Below are 5,142 nucleotides of genomic sequence, written 5' to 3' on the forward strand. Positions count from 1 at the left end.
TATATATTAAGTAAGATATCTTTAGGCAGAAACACACATAAAACAAGGTTATGATTGATAAGTTGATAAAAATGATATGACCAGAGGCTTACAAGAAGCCAATCCTGTAGTTTCCCTAGGAGCAATGGTTTAGTATTTGCGAATTCATGTTAATGGAGACTTTATAGAACACAATTACAGCCCTCTATGGACAACAATATGGAAGTTCTTAAAAAGTTAAAAATGTAACTACCATATGATCTAGAAGTCCCATTGGTATATATCTGAAGGAAATTAAATCACCATTTACAACTCCCACCCTCTGTGTCCATTGCAGCATTATTCACAATAGACAAGACTTTGTGGAGATGACCTAAGTGTCCATCAGTGGATGAATAGATAAAGAAAATGTGACACACACACATGCTGAATATTATGCAGCCATAAAAAGAAGAAAATCCTGCCTTTTGTGACACATGAATGGAACTGAGGGTATTCATCATGCTAAGTGAGATAAGTCAGACGGAGAAAGACAAATACTGTATGATCTCACTGGTATGTGGAATCCTAAAAAGCCCAACTCATCGAAATAGTAGAATGGTGGTTGCCAGAGGCCGGGAGTGGGGCTGGGAAGATGTTGAGGGTACAAACGAATCAGATGAATAAGTTCTGGGGATCTAATGCACAACATTGTGGTTGTAGTTAATGATATTGTATTCTATACGTGGAGGTTGCTGAGAGAGTAGGTCTTTTTTTTTTTTTAATGTATTTTATTGATTTTTTACAGAGAGGAAGGGAGATGGAGAGGGATAGAGAGTTGGAAACATCGATGAGAGAGAAACATCAATCAGCTGCTTTCTGCACACACCCCACTGGGGATGTGCCCGCAACCAAGGTACATGTCCTTGACCGTAATCAAACCTGGGACCCTTCAGTCCACAGGCTGACGCTCTATCCATTGAGCCAAACCGGTTAAGGTGAGAGAGTAGATCTTGACACACTATCATAAATGTCCCAGAGCCAGACCTTTAGAAACCATATGGAACTATGGTTCATCAAACTAAAAAGTTTTTGCACAGCAAACAAAACCACCAACAAAATAAAAAGACAACCTGCTTAGTGGAAAATCATATTTGCTGGTGACACATCTGATAAGGACTTAATGCCAGAAATTTATAAAGAATTTATACAATTCAACACCAAACAAACAATGCAATTAAAAAATGGGCAAAGGACCTGAAAGGCACTTCTCCAAAGAGGACATATAGATGGGCAACAGATAAAAGATGCTATCATCACTAATCATCAGAGAACTGCACATTAAAACCACAATGAGAAGTCATCTCACACCTGTCAGAATGGCTATCATCAATAAATCAATAAACAACAAGTGTTGGTGAGGATGTGGATAAAAGGGAACCCTCGTGCACTGTTGGTGGGCATGCAGACTGCTGCAGCTACTGTAGAAAGCACTATAGAGTTGCCTCAAAAGTTTAAAAATGGAACTGTTTTATGACCCAGCAATTCCATTTCTGAGGATTTATCCAAAGAAACCCTAAACACTAATTCAAAAGAATATAAGCACCCCTATGTTCATTGCAGCATTATTTACAATAGCCAAGATTTGGAAGCAGCCTAAGTGACTATCAGTAGATGAGTGGATAAAAAAAGTGTGGTACATTTATACAATGGAATATTACTCAGCCATAAAAAGAAGCAAATCTTACCTTTTGCGACAGTATGGATGGACCTGGAACTTATTATGGTAAGTGAAACAAGCCAGTCAGAGAAAGACAAGTACTGTACCATATGATTTCTCTTATATGTGTAATCTAATGAACAAAATAAACTAACAAAATGGATATAGAGAGTAGATTGACAACTCTCAGGGGGTGGAGGGTGGAGATGGATGAAGGGATTAAGCAAAGAATAAAAAGGAAGACTCTTGGACACAGACAATAGTATGGTGATTGTCAGAAGGAAAGGGGCGGGGGAGTAGAAGAAGGTAAAGGGGGGATAAACGGTGATGGAAGGAGACTTGACTTGGGGTGGTGAACACACAATACAGTATACAGATGATGTATTGTAGAATTGTGTACCTGAAATCTATATAATTTTATTAACCAATGTCAAGCTAATAGATTCAATTAAAATAAATAAGTCAGTAAAAATTAAAAAAGTGCTAAAAATCATATGAAATAACAAATTTTTTTTTAAACTGCTACGTTTTGGGACCATTTGTTACATAGCCCATATATAATGAATACAAAAATAAAATAGTGAATATATATGCTGGGTGGTGTTGGCAGTTGCCAGGATGGTTGGGGAAGGGCCTTATTGAGAAGGAGCCTTGCAACAAACACCTGAAGGACTTTGGGTAATTTGGGGTGACAATGATATGTCTATGTAGGTTCATCAATGATAACAAATGTACCATTCTGGAGGAGGGTGGTGGTGTTAATAATAGGGAGGGTACGCATGGGTGAGGGCAAGAGGTATACGGGGAATCTCTGTATCTTCTGCTCAATGGCTGAGAACCAAAATTTACTTTATTTTTTAAAATATATTTTATTGATTTTTTACAGAGAGGAAGGGAGAGGGATAGAGAGTCAGAAACATCGATGAGAGAGAAACATTGATCAGCTGCCTCCTGCACACTGCCCACCGGGGACGTGCCCGCAACCAAGGTACATGCCCTTGACTGGAATCGAACCTGGGACCCTTCAGTCCGCAGGCAGACGCTCTAGCCAATGAGCCAAACCGGTTAAGCGCCCAAAATTTACTTTAAAAAGAGAGGAGATTGGAAGAGAGAGAGAAGTCACCCGAAGGAGGCCAGGGAGTGGGTCACGTGCACATTGGTGACGACTTCTTGTTGCTCTTCCTGATGCAATGAGGTCATATAGAACTTACGTCAGGTATTTGATTGCACTGTCTTCATTCTCACCTCCAGGCCTTATCACATGTTATTTCCTCTACACATAACCTATCCCTCCTCACTCTTCCCTGCCACCCCATCCCATCCCACCCTACTTCAAATACCAGCCTCCTCATCAGTTCCTCCCTTGTCAGTCAAGTCTTAAGTGCCATTTGTCCCAGAAAGGCATTCATACCTGTGTAGCCTGGGACAATCAAAGAGGAGTATTTTTTTTTTCTTTTTTTTTTTTTTAATCTTTATTGTTCAGATTATTACATTTGTTCCTCTTTTTTCCCCCCATAACTCCCCTCCTTCCAGCTCCCACCCCACCCTCCACCCTCACTCCCCACCCACTGAGTTCATCCATAGGTGCATGATTTTTGTCCAGTCACTTCCCGCATCTCCCACACCCCTTTTCCCCCAAGAATAGTCAGTCCATTCCCTTTCTATGTCCCTGATTCATTATAGTCACCAGTTCATTCTGTACATCAGGTTATTTATTCACTTGATTCTTAGATTCATTTGTTGATAGATGCATATTTGTTGTTCATAATTTGTATCTTTACCTTTTTCTTCTTCTTCCTCTTCTTAAAGGATACCTTTCAGCATTTCATATAATACTGGTTTGGCGGTGATGAACTCCTTTAGTTTTTCCTTATCTGTGAAGCTCTTTATCTGACCTTCAATTCTGAATGATAGCTTTGCTGGATAAAGTAATCTTGGTTGTAGGTTCTTGGTATTCAGCACTTTGAATATTTCTTGCCATTCCCTTCTGGCCTGCAAAGTTTCTGTTGAGAAATCAGCTGACAGTCGTATGGGTATTCCCTTGTAGGTAATTGAGCCTCTTTCTCTTGCTGCTTTTAAGATTTTCTCTTTGTCTTTTGCTCTTGGCATTTTAATGATGATGTGTCTTGGTGTGGTCCTCTTTGGATTCCTTTTGTTTGGGGTTCTCTGCGCTTCTTGGACCTGTAAGTCCATTTCTTTCTCCAGGTGGGGGAAGTTTTCTGCCATTATTTCTTGAAATAGGTTTTCAATATCTTGCTGTCTCTCATCTTCTGGCACTCCAATGACTCTGATATTAGTCCGCTTAAAGCTGTCCCAGAGGCTCCTTACACTATCTTCACACTTTCGGATTCTTTTTTCATTTTGCTTTTCCAATTGGGTGTTTTTTGTCAAATCTTTGGTTTGATTCTTGTGCTCCTCTGGTCTGCTATTGGGTATAATATTCTTTATTTCAGTCTGTGTATGCTTACTTTCTAATTTCTTTATCGTAGCATCGAGGGTCTCATTAGTTTTCGTGAGGCTCTGCACAAATTTATGGCAAGCCCTCAAAATTGCGATTCTTAGCTCCATATCCTCCATTTCTGTCATGTTTTTTTGTCTCCGCATCTTTTATGCTTTCTTGGTGCACCCCCTTGTGGTCTCTGTGCGCAGTCTTGTTCTAGCCAAGCCTTAATTGTTGTAGTTAACACTAGAGGGATTTGACCACCAGGCCGACTGGCGGTGGAAATCAGCTGTGGGAAAACTTCAGTCCTCAGGGGAGGCGCTAGCCCAGCCCTTGCCTGAGGCGATCGGCAAATGGCTGTGCGCAGGGTTTGGGAGGGGCGGGCTCAACAGGGCGGGGGGGAGGGAGCAGCTATGGCCGCTCTCAGTCCGTCCCCAGGGGCTCTGCCTCTCTGTCCCAGCAATCGCTGCAAACCTCGGAGGGGCCGTAGCCAGACAGTCCCGCTTCTCCCGTTTGAGTCTGGGTCCCTAGAGACTCTCCCGGATCTGTAGCCCAGAGTCTGAGACTCGCTCCTGATTGGAAACGACAATCGCGCCCTCAGCCGCCAGTCCGCTTTGAGCGCGCACCCTCACCACCGCACCGCCGTACCTTTAAATTTTCCACACTGCGCCTCCGCTGAGCGTCGGAATGCTGTTGTTTTTGCTTCTAGTTGAAGAGACTCTCCTCAGCCAGCCTTCCCGTGGTTCTGGTTGATGTCCGCTCCGACTTTTAGTTGTATTTTTGAAGTGGTTGTCCACGGCGGCAGTCTCCGGTGTTTACCTATGCCGCCATCTTCGATTCCCGCTAGGTCTACCTCCAAAGAGGAGTATTTTACGAATAAATTTGCACATGTACTTGTTTCTCACCCTGATCTGAATCTAGATCACAATTAATGTCCACACTGTTTGTTACTTTAATGCTCTCTAATTGAGTCTTTGTGTTTGTCTTACTAATTTGACTCTGAAATGAGTAATCTTTTCTTATG

This window comes from Myotis yumanensis, unplaced genomic scaffold (assembly GCF_028538775.1).
Source record: "Myotis yumanensis isolate MYYU_CA2020_CCGP unplaced genomic scaffold, mMyoYum1.0.hap1 SCAF_3, whole genome shotgun sequence".
Taxonomy (NCBI): domain Eukaryota; kingdom Metazoa; phylum Chordata; class Mammalia; order Chiroptera; family Vespertilionidae; genus Myotis; species Myotis yumanensis.